Raw genomic sequence first — 18,864 nt, 5'->3', positions numbered from 1 at the left:
GGTTTGAATAGGAAAGGAAGTTTTGGTTATATCCTTCGGATGTCTTCAAGTGACGATATCTAGTTAGAAGTTGAGATATGAATTAGAGAAAACTTTACAGAGTCAACAGCCTATATGTAAAGTGACAAAAGCAGAAGGCTAAGGATGGAATATTAAGGAATATCAACATTTAGATTTGGTGCGAGGAAGAAAATATAGCAAGACAAATGGGAGGAAAATCAGAATAGTGTTATCTCGATCAGGATTATCAAGAAAATAGTCTCAAATGCCACCCACCAAGATTTTTCAAAAATGTCAGAAAACTAACTGTTGAATTTGGTCAATACATAGAATATTAGCCATGTTACGGGAGAAGTTTTGTTGCTTGGTGATAGCAGAAGTCAGGTGCCGCAGGCTGAGGAGGGGAGGAGAGGAAATGAACACATTGAGTGTTGACTGGTCTTTCCCAAAGCTTGTCAAGGAAAGAGAGGAGGAAGAGGGTGGTAGAACAAAGGGGGAGATGAAGATTTTTTTAATGACGAGTATTTGAAAATAATTATGTACTGTGTTTTTCAAAAATGAGATGGGGAACCTGCTAATAGAAGGAGAAGAAGAAGATAATTGGTGAAGAGAAGGGCAAGAGATGGAGAGCAGGGCTGGGAGCCGGTGGCAGGATTAGAGTTGAACAGAGGGGTCCTATTTCAACCCACAGGCCAGTGACACTTGGCTCTGACATGATCACAGACTTGAGTTTCTAAGGAAGACATTTTTGAGCACTTAAACAGAATTGTGAAAACTCATAATAGAGGCTTTTATGGGTTATAATAGCCATCGTTGGAAAGATATGAATGTCATATCAGCCAGAGTGGAACATTTTATAACTTCATTTAAGTCTTGTTTCTGAAGTAGTGTATTGGCATAAAGGGAATTTTCACTCTTAATGTTTCTAATATACCAAAGAACTGGCTGGCCTCTTTCTCTCCAGATGCTGTTTTCTTGCTTATCTAATTAAATCCAGATGCATGGTGCAGCTTTAAAAAAAATAGGTGTGATAATTATGTAGGTGTCAATTGTAAAGAAAATTATTTAGGTCCATGTCTAACATTCACCAAAAGAAATACCATTTACGTATTTATTTTGTTCTTCTGCTGCACCTGTGTTTTCGAAAGTGTGCAGCTGTATAAGAAAAAAAAGAAGAAATAGAAAAATACTTTGTAATTTCATTGAATTAGAAATGTATGTGTTAAGGAAACAGTTCACCTGCAGTGTGGTTGGACAACCGTAGCTTTGTTTCAGAGAGCTCCTGAGCCCTGGCTTGCTTCCCCTCCTGAACGCTGATATTTAGAAATAAGTTTGAATGTCTTGTTTTGTTGTTGGAATGAAAGGAGGTGTAATAGAGAATTAAATGAAACCATGAGACTTCTTGTCTCATATTTAAGTCAGCAATTTAATTTCTGTATGGCTGCCTTCTAATGACAATGACTTTTTTTTTTTATTTGCGGTATGTGGGCCTCTCACTGTTGTGGCCTCTCCCGCTGCGGAGCACAGGCTCCAGGCGCGCAGGCTCAGCGGCCATGGCTCACAGGCCCAGCCGCTCCGCGGCATGTGGGATCCTCCTGGACCAGGGCACGAACCCGTGTCCCCTGCATCGGCAGGCGGACTCTCAACCACTGCGCCACCAGGGAAGCCCTAATGACAATGATTTTTAATTATTCTCTTCCTTACTAAAATGCCCTTTGGTTACTTCTGTGTGAAAATTTATGTGCTCTTCTTTTTCTTAGTATTGTCATTGTCCATATTTGCAGAGGCTTACAAAGTGGTCCTTTGATTTATTTATTTTTTATATTTTTTGGCCATGCTGCACGGCTTGCAGGATCTTAGTTCCCTGACCAAGGATTGAACCCAGGGCCTAGGCAGTGAAAGCACGGAGTCCTAACCACTGGACCGCCAGGGAATTCCCAAAGTGGTTCTTTTTTAGGCTGCACATCTCGGCTACCTTCATGCCTGATTTTATAGCTGTCTTTGAGGACTTTCTCTCCTAAAACTTTAACTTAAGGTTTCCCATCCAAATGCTCTAGATGACAAGCCACATTATTTCTGATCTTCCTGGTGTCACAGTAAGTTACAATTTGCATAGCACTTGACAGTTTATAAATATTTTCAAGATATGTTATCTTACTTTGTCCCTCAAATGAGACTTTGGTATAGGAAAGTGATAATCCTAATTTTGTGGAAATTATTGGAAATGGTACTGGAATGAAAGACAAGAGCTCTGGGTTATATTCTAAGGTGTGCTGCTAACTTTGAGCTGTTTTAACAGTAAAATGAAGTATTGTGTTGAAATAAATCATTATTTAATTTATTACAGTTGTATAACCATGGTTTAATAATAAAATTATGTGTAACCACTAGATATCAGTCATTGGAATCATCTGAGAGAATCTAGAAGCGAAGGCTCATTGTGGAGTATATCTTTCTAGCTTCCCCATCACTCTCCATGAGCCCCTGGATACTCTTAGATGTTCCACTGGGTTCCTTTCTCCTCTAATTCTATTTAATCAAACTAATAAAGCCTTAGAAGCAGAAATAGCAAAAGTGACTTTTGGGTCAGGTACAGCCTGCAGGTGTGTTTTGACATTCACAATATTTTTGCAAGTGTTGAATTAGTTGCTAAAATTAACATATCAGATGATTTCACAAAAAAGCTGGATTTTTCAGCTACACTAGAAATATCGCCAATTTCAATTTACTTTCACATTTTTTTATATAGAATTAATCAGTAAAAACAGTTAAAGAAAAAAAGAAAGGAAAGAAAAGAAAATTTGACATACTGGACCATGGCAACCATTAGCTGGGGCTGAGTAGAAAATATTCTTTTTTAGATACGATATGGAGTTTCCAGTTGGCTGTGACCCTGGTGTCTTGGTCCCTGTAGTCTTTTTAGTTTTAAGCCCCTGGCTTAGTGTTAGGCAACTTGCAGGAGGATACCTACCTTTGCTAAAATTAACCTGGAGCTTCTGTTTTCCAGTTTTCTTAAGTGACTCAGTATTGTCTGTTATTTGACACCAGAAGTTATGCTCATTTGATCCTGTCACATGAAAAGTCTGTGCAGCTAGAAAGTCTGTTCATGTCTTAATTCTTCTTTTATTTTTTAATGTTAAAATATTAATTTGGAAAATAAGATAACTTCCTGGGTCTCTCCACACTGGAGCTTTCTAGCAGGACCTCCAAGACAGAACTGCTACCAGTGTATCTTTAGTTTATCATTTTCTCATGTCAATCAACTAATGAAGATAGAGCTCCCTGGGTTTCTTGGGTCTCAAAGAACTCTCTGTCACATTTGGATGCACAATTCAGAACAATGGTGTATTTTTTGTTTGGCAGCATAATTTTAAATATGGTCAACACCATACTCTTTAATAGGAAGTCTCTTAAGGATATAGTTGTGGTGTGTGTACTCGTGATTCCATATATTCCTGGGGACCCTCCCTTGTGTATGATAGGACAGAAACTTTCAACCTGCTTCAATAGGCCATTTTATTTTGCTCTCTACTGCTTATGGAGTATTTGAAAATACGCTTTCCTTACTCTTGAGGAAAGAAAGCCTTTGTTTTCTTTTGTTGGAGGGGGAGGACTGCTACTGATTCAGGCTTTTGGTTTTATAATCCACCAGGATTTATTGTGTTAGGAAAAGAAGGAAATACAGTCTCATAAAGACTTTATGTGATGGCATGATGGTCAATGAAATGATGGGAAAGCAAGGAAGATTCTGGTGTGTGTGTGTGTGTGTGTGTGTGTGTGATGTGTGTATGTGTGTGTGAGAGATGTATGTGTATACATGTTAGTGTGTATAAGCAAGCCTTATGGTGACCAACCATCCCAGTTTGTCTGAAACTGGGTTACCTGGTATATGGGACATCCTGTGCTGGAACCAGAAAAATCCAAGACCAACTGGCACAAGTTGATTTCCCTAACTCACTTATGACCATGAGTCTTCCTTTTACACAGCAAGATTCACCCCTTAGAAAATTCCTTCTCACGTTGCCATGGTCTGGTGGAAGCGAATAAAAGCTCCCAACACATTCTCACTAGAAAATTACGTGTCGCATTTATGTAATGAAGGAGAAAAACAAAGACTCCTGGTAACTGGAGTTCCATTTCTTCTTTCTGGTGGATTTGTGACCAGGAGACTTGTAATTCCTGATTCCAGGCAGTTCTCAAACTCTTTTGATCTTGGAATCCCTCTCTTTCGAATGATTATAGAAGCTTGCTCTATTTGGTGCCCAAATAACAATTTATTCCAGAGTATTTATTGAAGAAAGGAGAGGGGATGTGGTCCAGAAAGGTGAATCTAGTGATGGAGCTATTTTAAGTGCCCAACAGGTTGCTGTGTAGCTGAGTGCTCACCCCGATTCATCAGAGTTCACAAGAGCAACCGCAGTTCATCATTTCCACCCAGGGCCTGTGCCAATCAATTCTAATTCTACTAATTACTAGTCAATTCTCCAGCACTGAGGTGGTGCAAGGACAATTGTTCAATCCATGTCTACACCTCACTATTAATGTCCAGGAAGGTGTGCCTGAATATTTCTGTCATTAGACTTTCCTCTGTCTCTAATTAATTTGAGGAGGGCTCCTCACTCAACGCACACACATACCCACACACGCACAAAAATGTAGAGGCTAAACACTTAGTGGGGTGGTAAAGAGACTTCCCCTGCTCTTTTATCTGGGGTTAGAAAAACAGTTTACAGCTTCAGAGCTGCGATGTGATTGTTAAAGACCCTTTTATATGATTCTTTTGTAATACAAGTATTCACACACTCTCAATTCTGTCCGAAAGTATTCATTCTAGACTTTCTACTAGCCATAATATTCTCTTAGGATTCAAAGGATAGAGTAGTGTTTTCAAGCTTTATAAACTTGAAAAGCAGGGAGACCAGTTTTTATTATGCAGTAAATGGAATTGGTGACTATTTGATTGAAATGTAGATAGTACATACTTGAAAAATGATTAAGAGAATTTCTAAACGTCCCTGCTTCCTGGGAATCGTGACATCCTTTATGGCTCACCCTTAGAAACAGTCCACAGTCAACACCTGTTGTTATTGCTTTTGCCTTGTTTTTCTTCTTTCTTAGCCTTAAAGTATTAATAATGCTTTAAAGTATATATATGATACTTTTTATCATAAAGTATTAATAATCACTCTGAAGAATGACTTTTCAAATATGGTGACTAAGAGCATTGCATCGTTGCAGGTATGGTGAGGCAATGCAGTATAGTGGTTGGGAGCCTTGATCCTAGAGCTAGACTCCTGCGTTTACATGCCACATCACCATCTGGCAGATGGGCAAATGATGTAAGCCTCAGTGCTTCAATTGGAAAATGGTGATAACAAAATACCTACATCGCAAGGTTATATGAGCTAAATGAGGTGATATGCGTAAATCACTTGAAACAGTGCCTGGTGATATATATGTCATTTGAAATTGTGTATTCAGGAGTGACAGAGACCCATGGAACCCCCTGTCCTCTACATTCATAAGTTGATTGACATGAAAAAATGATAAAGATACACTGGCAGCAGTTTTGGTATCTTGGAGGTCCAGTGTGGAGGGACATGGGAAATAATTTTGTCTTATCTTTTCTATTTTATCTTACTCAGTAAATTCTATATTCATTGCCTAGTCTTACTTTTATACAAAAACACGTGATTTTGCCTTATCCTTCTGGATCTGTTCCCAGAGATCTTGGATTTTTCTATGCTTTATTTTTACTGTAACTTCCTTTGCTGTGAATATGTGTGCATGTGAGAAAATGTCTTCTCTATTTTAAAAACAATGTCTTTTTAAAAATTCTTTTTCATTTTCTTTTTTAAAAGAATTTTAAAAGAATAATCTAAATTAAATCAGTTTGTACTTAGTAGTAGGGACATAGTTCCCTTCAATGGGAAAAATTCCTGCTTGCAAAGAGATAACATAAAGTAATGAAACTGTTCAAGACTAAAGAATCTTGATGTGTCATATCAGCAAATAGATTTACACCTGCCTACTCTGAGTAAACGATACTTTCACATTTAGATAATGAGTGCCCTTTCCTGAAACACAAGTAATCATTACATAGATTGAAATACTTCTGTGAAGAAATAAGTATGTCCTTTTAACTGGAAATGAATCCATAACACAGGACAGAAAAAGAAAGTATGCTTTTCCTAATAGATACAGTCTAGAGCTACTGAGATGAGTTTGAAGAGAAAGAAAACAATTTCTTTTAGAATTTTCACCATTATAATCATTCAGAAAACTTAAATAAAATGCCTAATCATGTGTGATACTGTGCTATGGACTAAAAATAAAGTCTTAAACAACTTTTTAAGTACTTGTCATTTGGAATCTTTTAATTGGGCTTTGAGACACCATAGACAAACACATTTAAAAGCCTATTGTTATGTAAAATAGATAGCTAGTGGGAAGCAGCCTCGTAGCACAGGGAGATCAGCTCCGTGCTTTGTGACCACCTAGAGAGGTGGGATAGGGAGGGTGGGAGGGAGGGAGACACAAGAGGGAGGGGATATGGGGATATATGTATATGTATAACTGATTCACTTTGTTATAAAGCAGTAACTAACACACCATTGTAAGGCAATTATGCTCTAATAAATATGTTAAAAAAATTTTTTTAAATCCCATAATAAATACTGTTTAAGAAGAATGAAGAGGGTACATAAAATACCTGGAGCTCTAGATATCTGAGCCATAACAACTTAGAGACACAATTCAATAAACCTTGTGTGGATAAAAAAAAAAACAAAAAAAACCCTATTGTTAAATGTACCATAATCACTATATGTGTTCATAATTTACTCATTCATTCATTCATTATATTCTTGAGTGTGTCCTTTGCAACAGGCACTGTGCTACGCCCTCAAAGTTCAGCATTGTGAAATAAACTATTGGTTATCTACCCAGATGGATTTTTCCTGTTTTTTTTCACTAACCAAAAACTGAATGTGTTTAGGGTAATGTGCTTAGATCAAAGCAAAAGAAAACTTGATCTTTTAGGGTTTTTAGCAACTACAGTTGGCCGTGCGATATAGTATTGGTCAGGAGGATGGAAGTGAATATCTGCAGGAAGGGTCTTTCCGCTTAAAGGTTTAGATTCAGCTGGCCCATGCTTTTGTCATTTGTCCTTTCCCCATTTTCCTGCCTAGAACTGGCATGCAGTGCCTGGGGCTGTAGCAGCCATATTGTGATCATAAAGGTAAAAGGCAAAGATAGCACAACAGAGAGATGAAAAGAAGCTTGGGTTCTTCATTACTTCCTTGAGTATCTGGACTATGTCTGGACTACTTACTTCCAGATTTTTTGTTGTCTGAAAAAAAAGCTGCTCTTGCTTAAGCTTCTCTTGCTTAAGTGTATCTTATATGCAGCCAAATACAATCCAGGCTGATACGGTGAATAAAACATGTATGGTGGGCTTCCCTGGTGGCGCAGTGGTTGAGAGTCCGCCTGCCGATGCAGGGGACACGGGTTCGTGCCCCGGACCGGGAGGATCCCACGTGCCGCGGAGCGGCTGGGCCTGTGAGCCATGGCCGCTGAGCCTGCGCATCCGGAGCCTGTGCTCCGCAACGGGAGAGGCCACAACAGTGAGAGGCCCGCGTACCGCAAAAAACAAAAAAAAAACAAAAAAAAACCATGCATGGTGTTTGACCTCAAGAAGCTGGCAGTTTTGCAGAAATTAAAAATAGGTTTTATTTCTCAAGTCAATTTCAGTTAATTATTGGAGCCTACCTTACAATGCACTTTGCTGTGTTGAAAATGATTCTGAAGCTGCCTGTAAGTTTATTGGCAAAGAGCACAGTGTAGAGTGATGGGAGGAGTGATTAATATACTGTCCTTGGTAGAGGATACAAGTGTCTATGTAAGTGAATCCTGATTACAGTTTTGCAAAGGATCACTGTATGAAACTCATACACTAAGTGAAGAATTTTTTTTTTTTTTTTTTTTTGGCGGTACGCGGGCCTCTCACTGTTGTGGCCTCTCCCGTTGCAGAGCACCGGCTCCGGACGTGCAGGCTCAGCGGCCATGGCTCACGGGCCCAGCCGCTCCGCGTCATGTGGGATCTTCCCGGACCGGGGCACGAACCCGTATCCCCTGCATCGGCAGGTGGACTCTCAACCACTGCGCCACCAGGGAAGCCCCACTAAGTGAAGAATTTGAAAGCATAAAGGAAATAGAGACCTGGAATAAGCTCAGTGGTCTGTGTGTATTTGTGTCTGTGAATTATGTTTGGTTGATTCTAAGCCTTTAAAAAATATTAACCAGTTTCTCTCCTGTTAATAGTATGGAAGGACACCAATTTAAAATAACAAGTTATGAACTAAATAGGGGCTAGGGAAGGGAGATGGGAGAGGGACATGACATTGTTTCTGTTCTTAAAACTTATTATCTGATTAAAGAAATAAATATGTAATATGAATTAAAAATACTTAATATGCTTTATAGTATATAGAATATGAAATCTGGAGTTCATTAATTCTGTTATGTAGAAAAATAAAGTTAGTTTACAGAGAGAAAGTAAAATAAGGAAGGTCTCCTGGACAAGATAGGTCTTGAGTAGATGAATAGAAAAAAATGGAGAGAATATTTTTGAAGTTGAGAATGGTTTATACAGTAGCCATGGCAATATCAAAAGCAAGCCATGTATCTACAATAAATATATCAACTCTACTGGAGCAGAGATACCAGAAATCAAGGTTGCCAGATTCACAGAGCAAGATACAGGAAATACATTTGGGTGGGGCACAGGCATACCTGGGGATTTCCAAAGGTCATGTGAAAGGGTTTGAATTCTATAAATAGACAATAAAGAGATAATTTCTCTTCCTTTCTTGTTGCATTTTAAAAGAAAGAATAGTTTCTTCGGAATTTGCCTGTTTATATCCTTCTGGCTTGGTCAAAGTGAGGCACAGAATTACAGAAGAATGAAGTAATACATACCTGAAGTTTGCAGTTTAATTGGAAGTTTGAGCATTTTAGTGCAAAATTTTGCATTCATATTTATCTCTCCACCCATCCTCAAATACAAAAATAAACATGACAAAACAATTTCTTTCTCTTTCCCTCCATCCCTTTCTTTCTATTTCACTCTTCCGGCTTCCTTTTTTATTTTTAAGCAAAAAGTTTCTTGTACATCAAATGGCTCTTTGAAAACAACATGCACTGAAGTGAAAGCAGGTCAGCCCTAAAGGAAAAGGCACACTTATTAGAGAACACACAACTGTGAATAAAGAGAGGGAAGCCTTTCCTTCTATGAAGAAAAAGTTTCCTAAAAGGGCAAGGGATTCTTTTGAACCCAGTGACAAGACTATCTCTTAAATCCCCAAAAGGTCATATAATAATTGAGATTCAGTGGGTTTTTTCTTTCTTTCCGTTTTTTTTTTTTTTTTTTTTTTTTTTTTAACAGCAACTTCTACTAAGTGAACCAGTAAAAGTTAAGCACTTAAATTATCCGAGCTGAGCATAGACCTAAACATCCCTAAGGCAGAAAATAACTTTTGCTTGGACTCTCCAAACTTTCATATCCCTGGTGACTATGAACACATGCCCCAAAGTCACTGCAGCTTAAATACAAAACACATGAGAAATTAGGTGCAGTTTCAAACTTTGGTTTCCACATTTCTAGAGCTGTTACTTTGGAACAACTTTGGAATTTTTTGATACCAAATTCCCCAAAGCCTAAAAATTCTAGCCCCACCCCCATTGCTGACTTTAACTCTTCTTTCTGGGATCTGTTTCTTGCCACCAGCACCTGCTTTTTTGCTTTGAGGACTTTAGTTATACTTTTTCCTTTACCTGGGTTGAGATTTTTACTTGGTAAAATACTAACTTCTTTCAATACCTAGCTCAAGTGCTGTGACCCTTATTGAAGCTTCCTGGTATTATCTGGTTCTATGTTCCTTGAAGAAAAGATCTTATATCTTATTTAGTTTTTTGTTCTTTAAAGCTTTTATCACACGGTTTTGAACACAGCAGTTTTCTTACTAAAATTCATTAAGTGTGACTGCACCATACTCACAGTTTATCAAATTCTACCTCCATCCTTGACAAACATATTTAATGAGCACCTATTATTTTGAGTGAAAGATAAATGTGTGTATGCATACACAAATATGCACATATATAATCATTTCATCCATTTAATTGTTTCTACACATTTCAAGACAAACGATAAGGAAAGGAAATGTGTTGGGCTAGGCAGGATTCCAGAAAATATTTAGAAACCTGTAAATTGCTGCAAAATACAAAAATACAGCTGCAAAATGCTGTAAAATGCTGCTTATTGGCATTACATTTTGAACCTTAGGGCATAAAGGAAAATGAGTTATAAAGAATAGACCAGCAGATACAGAAAGAGAGATAAATAATATTTGGTCTATATTATGACCCATTAGTAGAAATCTACCTACTTACAACGGTTTGGGCTCCCTATGAATCACTAGAGGAGATATATATGTATGTGTGTGTGTGTGTGTGTGTGTGTGTGTGTGTGTGTATGTGTATATATATATGTGTGTGTATATATATATATGTATGTATATATATATTGCATATTTATATATATATAACATAGGACTGTATGTATACACACATGTATTTCTTATGCTTATATGACCCCTCTTTATGTAAGACATATAAACAAGAAGCGGTTTGCAAGTAATATGCAATTCAACAGAGAAACAGAAAGTTCCCATCTTTCATAAATAATGTCTTTTTGAAAATGAGTTTGAAAGCAAATGTGAATAAGCATCATACAACTAGAGAAGATGACATTGACATTGGTTTAATTGTTTCTGGATATGTAACAATCAAACTTTTTTCTCCTGTAGTGTTTGTCTCCTAAAGGTAAAGAACTTTGATTTATGAGGGCTGTCCTGGAAAAGGCAGATATTGATAGAAAATTATTGGCACTAGAGAAGGGTCATGGAGTTAGAGAAAATTAAACTATAAAATGTAAAAAGTGCTATATAATGAGGAAAGATGCTTGGTTTTCTGTGGTATAATTCACATAACATAAAATTTACCATTTTAACTATTTGAGCGTAAATTTACTTGCATTTACTGCATTCACAATGTTGTGAAACCATCGCCGTTATCTAGTTCTAGAAGGAAATCTTGCAGTCTCTCCCATTTCTCCCCTCTCTCCAGACCCTTGTAACCACTAATCTTTTTTTCCTTTATGAATTTGCTTATTATAGAGATTTCACATGAATGGAATGATACAATATGTGAACTTTTGTGTCTGGCTTCTTTCAATTAGCAGTATTCATTCATATGATACGTGTATCAGTACTTCATTCATTTTTATGGCTGAAAATATAGCATTGAATGTATAGATCACATTTTGCTTATCCATTCAGTAGTTGATGGACATTTAAGTTGTTTCCATCTTTGGCTGTTATAAATAGTTCTGCTGTGAGCATTCATATACAAGTTTTTGTTGAACACCTATTTTCATTTCTTTAGTATATCTATATATCTATATCTATATATATATCTAGGAGTAGCACTGCTGGGTATATGGTAATACTTGCTGCTGTACTGAGGGACTGCAAAACATTTTTTCTCAAGTTGTAAAATTAGGTTATTGATTTGAGATCTTCTTTATTAATGTAGGCATTTTATCTGTACATTTTCTCTGAGCACTGCCTTCACTACATTTCATAAGCTTTGGTATGTTGTGTTTTTGTTTTAATCATTGTTTTCCCAGTAATACAAATTTATTATTATTTTTATGAATTTATTTAAAATAATGTAGAAAAGAAGAAGTGGAGTTACCAACAAAAAATACAATAATATGGCTTTGATATTTACATATGTGTTTACCTATACCAGAGATCTTCAAGCTGCTGTCTAATGCCCTTTAATTTCAGCCTGAAAGACTGCCTTTAGTGTTTGTTCTAGGGAGGTCCAGTATTATAAAATTCCTTCAGCTTTTGTTTAGGTGAGCATGTCTTAATTTATCCTTTATTTTTAAAGGAGAGTTTAACTGTATATAGAATTCTTGGTTAACAAGTTATTTTCTTCAAACATGTCCTTCCACTTCCTTGTGGCCAACCTGATTTCAAATGAAAAATCTCTTATTACACATGATGAGTTGCTTCTCTCAACTTTCAACCTCCTCCCTTTGTCTTTGTTTTCTAGCAGTTTGATTACAACGTGTCTAGCTGTGAGTCTCTGAGTTTATCTTTCTTGAATTTTATTGAGCTTCTTGGATTTGTAGACTCATGCATTTCATCAGTTTTGAAACAGTTTTGGTCATTATTTCTTCAAATATTTTTTCTGTCCTTTTCTCTCTCTCATCTTCTGGGATTCCCATAATGGCTATCTATGCTGGTGTTCTTGATGATGTCTCACAGTTCCCTTAGGCTTAGATAGCTTTTCTTTAATCTTTTTGTTTCTATTTCTCACAATTGATCATTTCAGTTGTCCTATCTTCAGATTCACTTTTTCTTTCTTCTGCCTGCTCAGAACTGATGTTGATCCCCTCTACTAAAATTTTCATTCCAATTAGTGTGCTTTTCAGCTCCAAAATTTATGCTTTGTTCTTTTTTATATTTTCTACCTGTTTGTTGATATTTCCATTTTGATCCTATGTTATTTTCCTGGTTTTCTTTAGTTTTTGTCCATGTTTTTCTTAAACTCTTTGAGTGTACTTAAGATAGTTGTTTTAAAGTCTTTTCTAGTAAGGCCAAAATCTGCGCTTCCTCAAGGGTAGTTTCTGTCAACTTATTTTGTTCTTTTGAATGGGCCATACTTTCCTGTTTCTTTGTGTACATTGTGATTATTTTTTCTTGTTGAAAACTAGGCATTTTAGTATTATAATGTGGCTACTTTGGAAATAAAATTCACTCCTTCCTCAGGTTTTCCTGTTTTTTTATTTTAATTTTGAAAGGCAATGATAGTCCTTTTATTTAGTGACTTTTCCAAACTATTTTTGCAAAGACTGTATTCCTTATGTGTGGTCAATGAAGTCTCTGTTCCTTTAGCTCATGATTAGCCAATGTTTGACAGATATGGTCAAAAACTCTCTTGAATGCCAGGAGCATTTTAAGTTGCTTTTTTCTTGATTCAGTGTTCACTTGGTTGCTATAAACCTTTGACTATTTTCCAGAGTCTGACAAAGTTAGTTGTGATAGTTTCTACTTGTTTTTCAATGTTTCTGTGAGGATTGAGAGCATAGAGCTGTCTACTCCAGCACTTTGTTGACCTTCTTCATTTTGGATGAATTATTTTGTTGAATATTGTTTTATGATTTTTTTCTTTCAGCATTTAAATACGTCATCCCACTGCTTCTAACCTCCATCTTTTCTGATAAGAAATCAGCTTTTCATCTTATTGAAGATCCTTTGTATATGATGAATCACTTCTCTCTTGCTTCTTTCAAGATTCTCTAACTTTAACTTTTGACAGTTTGGTTATAATATGTCTAGGTGTGGATCTGTTTGTGTTTATTTTGCTTTGAATTCATTGACCTTCTTGAACTTGCAGATTCACATCTTCAAATTTGGGGTTTTACCATTATTTCTTCAACTAGTCTTTCTGAACTTTTTTCTCTTTCCTTTCTTCTCTTCCCATGCTCCCATTATGTGTATGTTGGTACACTCAGTAGTATCCTAGAGTTTTTCGTGGGCTCTGATCAGTTTTCATTATTCAATCTTCTTTTTGCTCCTCCAGCTTGATAATTTAAATTGACCTGTTTTTAGTTCATTCTTTCTTCTGTGTACTCTGAGCTGTTACTGAACTCCTCTAGCAAATTTTTCATTTCAGTTATTATACTTTTTGCTCCAGAATTTCTATTTGGTTTCTTCATATACTTTATATCTCTTCTTATATTCTCGATTTGGTGAAACATTGCTCTCCTTTGTTCCTTCAGTTCTTTGTGCATGATTTCCTTTACCTCTTTGAGCATACTTAAGAGAGTTGATTTAAAAGTCTTTTTCTAGCATATGTAATGTTTAGGCTCCCTTCAGGAGAGTATCTGTTAATTAATTTGTGTGTGTGTATGTGTGTGCAAGTGCTATACTTTTCTTGTTTCATTGCATGCCTTATTATTTCTTTAAAAAACTGATTGTTTTGAATATTTTAACATGATAACTCTAGAACTCAGTTTCTCCCCTCTCCCTAGAGCTTGTTGTTGCTACTAGCTGTGGGTTGTAGTTTGATTGTATAGTGACTTTTCTAAAGTATTTTTGTAAAGACTGCTTTCTTTATCATTCATAGCCACTTAATTTTTTTTCTGTTAACTTAGTAGTTAGCTAGTAATTCTACAGGGATTTCCTTAAATGCCTGTGGCCAAAACAACAACAACTACTACAACAAAATAACCTCTCCTGGTCTTTGCAGATTAACCCTGTGTTGGAGCACTCCTTCAGTGCTTATCCAGTTTGTTTACCACTTTGCCTTAGCTTTCACTTTCTGCTGACATGGAGCCTAAATGTCAGCCAGAGGTGAAAGCTTATGGTCTTCTCAGGTCTTTACTGAGCGTGTGTCTGGTCCTGGGCATGTGTGTGACCTTCTAGATTCTCCAGTATGTGCAATATCTTTTAAAAGATTTTAGTCCCACTGTATTCCCTTTCTCAGACTTTTCCTTCCCATGTTTTTTGGTCTGTTTACTGCTTATTATGGCTTTTATCCCTTGCTCTAAGGAATGTGGCTAGTATATGTGCCTTTCAGTGCTTTCAATAAACAGCTCCTGGGAGTATCCTTCATTCTTGAGCAAGCTCTGAGTTAATGTAAGACAAAGGAGAATTTCTGAGCTGATCCCTCAAGTCAAAATATACAACCAAAATTCTTTGAGGATAAGGTCTGTATTTCTCCCTCTAACATCAACAAGTGGTACCAGAAATGTGGGTTACCACTTTATCTCCACCACCCAGCTGGGGGTGGTGGTGAGGGATGGTAAGAAGGTAATTTAAATACCGCAATACTTTCTTACATACTTTCAAAAGCTTCTTTCTTCATTCAGCACTCCCTTGATTCTTTTTAAATTTTCTTATTAGGTTCCAGGATTTTCTCAAACTTGATTCTGTTTTTACCAGCTTAATCATTGCTTTAGTGGAAACCATTTTGGAGTTTCCTACTCTGTTATTTTCAGTGACATCACCCCCAAAAGGTAACTTTTATATGATTAATTAAAAAAGAAGAAAAAAAAAGAAATGTTAAGAAGAAAAGACAATAAGGGCATTTTGGTGGATGTACCAATTAGAATGATTTTTGAAATTGTCAGCCTCTGGAGTGAGGAAATATGCCATCCCAGACAAGAAGTCTATGTGGTTGGTATTGAGAACTAGGTACATGGGTACTGGAGACTTCCCTATGATGTTCAGAAATAGAATGGGGCATTGTGGAGGTTAACAAAAATTATTAAGGGCACACATTTCTACAGTCAGCATGTAATTTAAACTCTGAGTTATACAGCTGATTTGTTCTTTCTGTGTTTTATTATCTTGACAAAATCAAATTAAGGTAAATCCAATTCTTCCAAAATAGTTTTTTCCCCAAAATCTTCCTACAAACAAAAATGAGTATATATCTTATGCTTTCTTCTCTGTCTCTCTTTCTCAGCTATGAGATTCTGCTTCTAAATTAGATTAGAGCCTATGTGAGCAAACAAACTGAAAATCTATTGACCTTTGGTTATATTCATTTCTCCTTGTGAGGTTATCTAACCTTTTTAGTTCTAAATAGTCACTGTGTCCAACTCAGCTCATCTGCAATATTTAATAAACAGTGCTAACATGCAATGTATTTTCACTTTTTGTAGAAAAATGAATTTAAATGTAAAAGCGCTTATTAAGTAATAAGAGTTTATTATTACCTGCCAAATAACAATCGTAAAGGATGACCATGTTTAAAGTTTTATTACTGACTTGCTTTTCTCATTATTAAGCTACACCTTTCCTATGCAATACTGAGTTATATAGTTATTCCAACTAGAAGATGTTGAACAAAGGGGTGTCACTTGGGTAGTTTTTGCTTTAGAAGTTCTTTTGGTTCAGGGTTAGCAATAGCATAGATTACTCACAGCCTGTTCTTTGGATGTACAAAGGTAGGACAGTTCAAACATTTTTGAAGTTTTCTTTTTTTTAATTTACACCCTGAAAAGGAAATGTTACTGGGGTAAAGAGAGACATTTCATGAATACTTGTGTCAGCACAGGAGCATGTTATTTTAGAGGACAAACATTTAAGAGTTTTTTGGTTGTAAGATGAAGGTACACTGAGCATTTTTTTTTTAATACCATAAAAAACAGATGAAGAGAAGATGCCTCTCTTAATTCTAATATTTTTCCTTTTTCTGTGGTGATTTCCAGGAGTCAGGTTTAGAGCTGAGTCTCCTGCTACATTGCCTTGTTATTAATGATTCTACTTTCTCAGTGGTCCAGATGGAGCTATAATCATTTTCTTCCTGTTGGTCTTCAGCTCAGTGAGAAGATGAGTGAAATAGATATATCTGTCCTCAAATGGGCAACAATTCCTCACCTTCCTCTTGTGCCCCAGTTTCTCTCTGTCAAAAGGAAGGATTTTTGTTTTCGTTTAGTGCAAAAGAAGGAAAAGAAATTTTGTCCTTGTTGAATATGTTAGTCCAGAGTAAAGCCAATTACCCTGTCTTATTAGATGGCTGGGAGTAGAGAGCAATATTTAAACATTCACTGAGTGATGCAGTACTTCCTAAGAACAGGAGGCAAGGACATCCAGGGCATTGTATTAAATAATTTTCTTTTGTATTCAGAATTTGAGAAAAAATACTTTCCCAAAGTTCTGGACACACAGTGGCTTCCAAGTCTCTGTGCTTTTGAAGTATAAATAGTACAGTAACTATTGGGATCCTTGTTCTATGAAACCTATGATTCAAAAGTGGGATATGGACTCTTATAAAATTACAACTAATGGGCCTAATTGATATTCAATGTACATGAAATCACCAACAGCATCCTGATTGTCTTAAATTGATTTAGGCCTCATCAAAAACATAAAATTGGGTTAAATCAAGGATTGACTTTGAATGAAAGCTTTGAGTTTTGACAGTAAAGATTTTACCTATCAGGAGAAAATAAAGATACTAAAATGCTTTTTTTTTTTTTTTTTGGCCAATGTGCCAATTATGACTATTATTGCAGTAATAATATCTGTAAGAATTGTGGTGTAAGATGGAGTTTTTTGGGTATCCTTGAGAATGTACAGAAACAAAATAATAAGGTCAACTCCTTTAACTGTAAGCTCAAGTCACAGTCTGAAAAGCCAGAGTTTATCTACAACAACTTCAAGATGTTGTAGAGGCCACACTAGCACTTGGGCCTTATGGTCCAGCAGATCCGATGGTATTTGAAATGTTCATGGCAAGTGGAGATGCTGTATGGAATCTCTGACAAGCACTAATAGAAGAATCATAGCTCAGCGTTCTAGGATTTTGGAGAAAATCTATGCTGTCTCTTATAACTGTTTTGAGAAGGAGCCACTGAATTACTACTGGGCCTGGATAGCAATTGAATTCTTAACCATGGGACATCCATCCATGTGGCCTGAGCTTTCCATCATAAGCTGGGTGTTGTCTGACACATTTGGCCATAAATTTGGGCATGCTCATCATTAATACATCATAAAATGAAAATGGTCTACAAGAGTTTGAACTCAGATAGGTCCTGAAAGTATGAGTGATTTGCATATGCTGGTACCACTCAAAAGTGGGCAGCTATAGTGCAGGCGTACCTTGGAGATACTGTAAGTTCAGTTCCAGACCCCCACAACAAAGTAAAAATCGCAATAAAGCTAGCCACACAAATTTTGGGGTTTCTCAATGCATACAAAAGCTATGTTTATACCTCATTGTAGTCTATTAAGTGTGTAATACCATTATGTCTAAAAAAAAGTACATACCTTAACTAAAAAATACTTTATTGCTAAAACATGCTAACCATTATCTGAGCCTTCAGCGAGTCATAATCTTTTTTCAGTAGTAACATCAAGGATCACTGATCACAGATCACCATAACAAATAGAACAATAATAATAAAAGTTTGAAATATTGCAAGAACTATCAAGATGTGACACAGAGACACGAAGCAAGCTCATGCTGTTGGGAAAATGGCGCTGATAGACTTGCTCAATGCAGTATTGCTACAGACGTTCAATTTATAAAAAATGCAGTAAAGCGAAGTGCAATAAAATGATGTATGCCTGTACTACAGCTCCTCTCAGGGGTGTTCTCTGAATGACAGTAGTGAAGAGTTCCTCCCAGTTGAAAAAACTTCAAGCAATACATATGGTTGTCCACTATGCCTAGAATGAAGGATAGCTAGAGGTAAAGATTTTCATTAACTTATGCATAATTGCTAATGATCTGTCTGGATGGTCAGGGACTTGAAAGAAACATGATCTGATAGTCAGCAGTAGGTAAATCTGGGGAAGAGGTGGATGGACCTCTCAGAATGGGCACAGATTGTGAAGGTATTTGTGACCCACGTGAATGATGATCAAAGTTCATCTACTCCAGAGGAGGTTCTTAATAATCAGGTGGACAGAATGATCCATTTTGTGGATAACCTTTTTCACCACCATGTAATAAGTTGGTCTTTCCCCATAATTTATCAGCCAGAAGTTACAGCGTTAATAGATATATGGAATGGCTTACTGAGGACTCAGTTTCAGTGCCAGTTGGGAGAGAACACCATGAGAAGATGAGGTTCTGTTATACAGGATGAGTAGATACTTGGAAGCAGAGACCATTATATGATGCTATCCCTGCCAGAGCGAAAAGACATGGACCTGGGAGTCAAGGGATGGCCATGAAAGTGGATTTTTTCACTATTATACCCAATAAACC

The sequence above is a fragment of the Aethalodelphis obliquidens genome, unplaced genomic scaffold, assembly GCF_003676395.1.
Source record: "Aethalodelphis obliquidens isolate GAN/ISIS:26980383/991018 unplaced genomic scaffold, ASM367639v1 scaffold2, whole genome shotgun sequence".
NCBI classification, from domain to species: Eukaryota; Metazoa; Chordata; class Mammalia; order Artiodactyla; family Delphinidae; genus Aethalodelphis; species Aethalodelphis obliquidens.
Note: the sequence above shows the minus strand (reverse complement) of the source record.